The sequence below is a fragment of the Schistocerca cancellata genome, chromosome 5 (genome assembly GCF_023864275.1).
Source record: "Schistocerca cancellata isolate TAMUIC-IGC-003103 chromosome 5, iqSchCanc2.1, whole genome shotgun sequence".
Classification (NCBI taxonomy): domain Eukaryota; kingdom Metazoa; phylum Arthropoda; class Insecta; order Orthoptera; family Acrididae; genus Schistocerca; species Schistocerca cancellata.
This window is the reverse complement of record NC_064630.1, coordinates 36,654,700-36,660,933: the sequence shown is the minus strand read 5'-3', so window position 1 is coordinate 36,660,933 and position 6,234 is coordinate 36,654,700.

The following is a 6,234-nucleotide window of genomic DNA, read 5'->3' as shown; positions in this document are numbered from 1 at the left end:
CAGACGATCCTAAACTAAAGATCAAGAATACAGTATGTATCACAACTGATAAACCACAGATCAACCACAATAGAGATATTGCTTGGTACTGACATCTGCCTGTCACGAAACACTATGGTTGCAATGGATAGAAAAAGAAATAACCTGTTACCCAAAAGAGGACCTGACTAAATTGTCATGCGACAACGTATATGCAATTGACCTCTCAAAGGCAAGTGGATACACAGGACGCACTACGCGTAATCATACCAGTTAGCATTTAATTAGAAAAAATAACAGTGTAGCAGATCCGAAATGCTCACACATGCTGCCAAGAACTAGACACCATCAACTAACCCAGGAATTTAGGCTCCAGGAAAATAAGTACTAGGAGGCATTGCTTCTAGTGGGAGAGTCGGAAATTATGAATTAGAATCCGTGGCTGTACTGGAAAATCTTATGTGGCTTCTTTACAATGTCTGTTATTACTGACGCTTTTTGTAGTAGTTCAGTGCTTTTTTACAATGTGTAATAGTTCATGTTACATTAGCTCTGCGTGAAAATAAGCGCTTTTCTTTAATGTCAAACTGTAGCAGCTTTTTTTAAAGGAGTAACAAACAACATTCATTCTCTGTGATTTTTGTTGTATGAGCATTAGTCTGTGCTCTAACGCATGTTTCTGAGCCTAACGTTTCGTTTCCTAATGCTGGACACGCTCTGTGAGTCTATGAAGACTTCAGTAGTTACTATTCCAGCACAAATCAATTTAGCAAACTACAGTGTTTATACATAACTGGGAAACGGTCGGGTCTGACCGCTGCTTAAGATCATGTAATGGTTTCGTCGTGTGCTACGGAGCTGGTACTGCTGAAGAGATGGTGCTGTTTGCTTTATTTAATACTAGAATGCACAACTTGTCTAAATTCAGCCCATCTTCTTTTCTGCTGATTTTTTTGGGTTTATGTCTCTTCTGTTGGAAACTCTGGTCGTCAGTACGTTGGATTAGCCGTGAATCAGAAGATATCCGATCAATTACCTTGCATGTCATAAACCAGGCTCCTGACACACGTAGTGCAACACTCTCGTACGAGAACAGTTCTAAAACTTTATTCCGTTGTCAGTGGAGAATACAGTTTGAGAAATTTCACCTTTCGGTAGTATTGCCCCTAAAACATTAACTAGGCTCAAGCCAGTAACTTTGTGCTATTTATGACATGGCAGGTACAACATTCAGCCAAAGAATAATCACAATGTAGTTGCAAAATAGAGCGCTTCTGGCAGCTGGCGCAAAAATGTTTAACTGTGTGATGTAAATACACACTCGTGACACTACACAAAGCTGTACTACACTGAAAAGCAGTGGTCTTGCCCACTACATCAGCCCCTCCAGGAAAGAGAAGCATCGTGCAAGAAGTATGCTGGAAAGCCGACATGTCGACCTCATCATGTTGTACGTTCTCCAGGTCTGTCTGCGCTGGCTAGTTAATGTGCCGGTGCAATTGCTGATGTTGATGCTGGTGTAGGCCGGCAGCGTGGTACAGTGGTAGGTGGCTCTTCTTGAAACACATACACGAGCTTCACGCGGTCGGGAGAAACGCTAGTCGGCTTGTTGCTAGCTAGTGTGTCGATATTGCGCTCTCCCCGGCGAATGACTGTGTGGACCCGTGTACGCTTGCTGCAGTGCAGGCTAACTCCATCGGTATGAAGCAAGATGTGGGTGCACTGCTCTAGACCATGATGTACGTAGCAGGAAGCGTACCGTGTCTTGATGCTTGCTGGACACGAATGAGAAAAATGTGCTCCCTCAATTGATCAACAAAGTCACAACTGACATGGTCGGGCGGTTGTAGCGAACGTGGATCCACAAGCTCTCATGGTAGGCTTATTGTTTCACCGTATACCAACTCGTCTGCTGAGGACTAACTCAGGCCGAGTAAAACCATTGGTAGGGAGGTGGTCAAATCTGGATTATGGCACGTTAGGGCTACCTACAGTGAATGGTGCCAGCATTGTATCGTCCCGTTACTGGCTGGATGTAGCTTATGGTCTTATAGTGTATGGTGCCACAGAATTTAGTAACCTGCGCGAATAGTTCGAACTCGAATTGGAATCCGCGGTCCATCATGACAAGTAGAAGATAGCTAAAACGCGATACACCGGTGTAAACGTAGGTGTGAGCTAAAGTTTCTGTTGACATGTTATTTACTGGCATTTCTTCCAGCCAGCGGGTGAATCAATCAATAACTGACAATAAGAAATGTAGACTATTTAATAGAGGTAAAGGGCCTACCACTTCAATATGAATCCGGGTGAAGTGAACAGTAGTACCTCAGTCTCCCACTGGTGCGTGTAAATGGTGGCTGACTTCACTGCGCTGACATTTGACGCACGCTCATATCCATTCTCTGCAGTCTTTCCGATTGTCTGTCCACACAAATTGGCGCGAGATTAGGTGAGTTGGAGATCTGACACCAGGATGAGTTGTCGAATGCACGTCTTCAAAATGATGTAAGCGAGAACAATCGAGATTTGCCACCTGACAAATCATAATATAACCTGACGTCGGATCCAGATACATCATCCAATTGGAGGGCTAATTCTGACGATATATAATCGAGTAGATTACATAGGTCTGGTTCATCCCATTCTGCTTCGTCAAGTTGAGTGAAGTCAATCGATCTTGAGATGCTGGTGATCCGAGAAAGGCAGTCGGCGAAAATGTCGTCTCTCCCAAAATGTGTCTCACATCCGTTTTGAATTGGGCTGAGTATACTAGTTGATTCTGCTGAACCGCGGGGTTAGCTGACAGCGCTAATGCGCTGCTTGCTCGACTCGAGTAGCCGCGCCAGCCCCGGGCCAAATCCGCCCGGCAGATTAACGATGAGGGCCAGTGTGCCAGCCAACCTGGATGTGGTTTTCAGGCAATTTTCCATATCCCACTTGGTGAATACCAGGCTGGTCCCCACTTCCCGCTTCAGTTACTTGACTTGCAGAGATCTGAAACACATTCGCACTATTTCATTATTTGCACTAGATGCAGACAGCTGGGGTATACTGATTCCATCCTGGGGGGTACGAGGTGGCGGCAGGAAGAGCATCCGGCCATCCCTTGCAATTAGCCATGCCAAATCCGATTTTAATCATGCCGACCATGCGAAAACTGCGGGACCAAGGCACAAGCGAAATACAGAGATATACTAACTGAGTCTGCTCCCGAAGCGAACAGTTGATATTATGTCCAGTATGTCTCCACTGATGTGGGGTTCTGGGTGACTTTTTCGAACTCCACCCCCTTTCCTAAACCTCGCCAGTCTTTTTCCACCTCCCCATCTCCCCTCTTTCTTCCCCTTCAAGCCTTCTGCCAGAAGGAGCCACTCACTCCAAAAGCTTCCATACATAATAAATTTCCAAATGTGTGTTCTCCTGCTGCCGCTTGGTGAGTAGATTTTTTGTCTATCCAGCCAGCTACATACGTTTTAAAATATTGATTATTTTCGCTGATATGAAGTTATTAAAATATGAGAAATGAGGAGAAAGGTGATAAGAAGTAGTGAAAATGAAAATACAGGAGATAATGGTAATAAGTAGTATACGTTTACAAGGGAAAACATGATAAGAGGCCATTTACAACACCACTTAATCAGTAAGTTAAATTTATTTGGGAGGCCCACATATATCTTTTTGCAATTTTCTTTCTTAGCATAAGATAACAATTCAGTATTTTTATTTTGTGTGCCTCACTGGTGACTGATGAGATTATAACAGTTTTCTTGCAGCCAATTCTTTGAACGCATTGAATAATATTTTCATGAATTAGTTCAGTCAGCGTTGTTCCTTGTCCTTATATGTCTGTAGTTAATCATTCCCTGCTCTTAAATGTGTTGTAGTCGATTTATTTCCTGGCCTTACATGTGTTTGTAGTGGATTAGTAGAGGTCTGTGTCCTGTGTGTATTTGGGTAAATTATTTTAAAAAATCCTAGAGTGTGCCCCCAAATAATAATTCTTTTTCATTCTTTCTTACCATTATTTATTAATAGGTAATATTTTAATGTTTAATGCTATTCACACTTTCTTTTCCCATTTGTTTTGTAACATTCGAAATGTTTTATAAGTGATAGGAAAATCATTTTTGTCATTTCTACACTTACGATTACAATGTATGTGCGGTTTTAAATTAGCACTTATGGATGATTACTGTGATTTTTGTACTATGTTATTATGGCAAATTGACTTACATCAGTGTAGGTATATGTCATCATACACGTCACTTCTCACATTTCAAACATGTTCTTTTGCCTTGCATGCCTTGTCAATCTTCGATTGTAAAATATGTTCTAGTATGTTTCATATTAGCTTTGTGGACCTTCCAGGGAGATTACTATATCTACCAAAAAATGCACACACACCTATTCTCAGAGCAATGGACATTCGCAAGGTTAACAGTATGCTGTTGCCACCATTACAAATGGATTGTTATCTGAAAGGAGCTGGACATATGTGGCATTATAAACTGCAATACTCATCTGGTGCTACAAGTGAGCCATCAGCAGATGCATCACTATAAATAATGGATTTGTGCCATGTCACTAATGAATACATTCTACCTGTCTTGCTGCATCTACACCTACTGGAAATATTGTTACATGCACCAATGTTACAAGTGGCGTGTCAATCATAGTTGTTTCAAAGAAGGTGCTAGACAGGTAGTCAGTGGACATACCATATAACTGCCTTGGTGCATCTGTTCTCTAGTTCCCATATATGTACTGCTTCAACACGTTCTACTGATTTCTTTCTTGACAGTTAACTTTGGATAATTTTGATGTGTTGTGGTGTGAAGGTTGTATGACAGCTGTGTGCACTTTTAATTTGCTTCCTGAACAGAATGGTTTCCTTTATTTACTTTGCTAAATCTCGTATTTCACATTATTCTTTGTTAGTTAAATATTTTTGGTTAAGTTACATCCTATGTAATCAAAGTTCTATTTCATTACTACTCTATTATATATTGGAAATGTGATAACTTTTCTTGCTTGTCAAAGTCACTCTACACATACTTCTCTTCAGAATTTCACTGTAAATTTTCTTTTTGTCTCTTTTTTTCTTTTTTATGAATTTCTATGTTAGAATTTATTTTGTTGCTTGCTGTTTACCGTTTGATGTGTCATATTCCATATTTGTAAGCTAAACACTTTTCAGACAGTAGTTTTCCACAGTCGATACATTACGCCACAGAAGTTCTGAGTACAAGCACTGCGATCTTTGGTTGTCAGTAGCGTTGTCGTTGCCAGTGAGCATTCTAAGCTTCGCTAGTGGGAGGGTCAGGTGTTGGCAATGCTGCTGGATGGATGGGAATACCTTGCAGAGCACAGAGATAAAGATATACAGAAAGGTGAATTGGGAATTATGATTTTGTAAAGAATATCTGGACAAGTAAAGATTATGAGGTTATGTTGTTGCTGCACTACTTGCTTGCTCGTGGCTATGATTTGTTTAAGTAATTGAATGTATTAATGGAATATTTCTTCACTGGTCAGAGTTAGTTAAATTCATTGCTCAGATGCTACCAAGAAACTTATCAGTTCACAGGGCTTGTACGCAGAAGTTAGTATTACCACACCTTTACCATTTTCAGTAATTTTATTCGTAGCTTTACTGTATGGTTAAATGATGATGGCATCCTCTTGGGTATAATATTCCGGAGGTAAAATAGTCCCCCATTCAGATCTCCAGGCGGGGACTAATCAAGAGGATGTCATTATCAGGAGGAAGAAAACTGGCGTTCTATGGATCAGATCCCTTATTCGGGCAGGTAGGTTAGAAAATTTGAAAAGGGAAATGGATAGGTTGAAGTTAGATATAGTGGGAATTAGTGAAGTTTGGTGGCAGGAGGAACAAGACCATTGGTCAGGTGAATACAGAGTTATAAAAATAAAATCAAATAGGGGTAATACAGGAGTAGGTTTAATAATGAATTAAAAAAAATAGGAGTGCGGGTAAGCTACTACAAACAGTATAGTGAACGCATTATTGTGGCCAAGATAGACATGAAGCACATGCCTCCTACAGTAGTACAAGTTTATATGCCAACTAGCTCTGCAGACGATGAAGAAATTGATGAAATGTATGATGAAATAAAAGAAATTATTCAGGCAGTGAAGGGAGACGAAAATTTAATAGTCATGGGTGACTGTAGTTCGAGAGTAGGAAAAGAGAGAGAAGGAAACATAGTGGGTGAATATGGATTGGGGGAG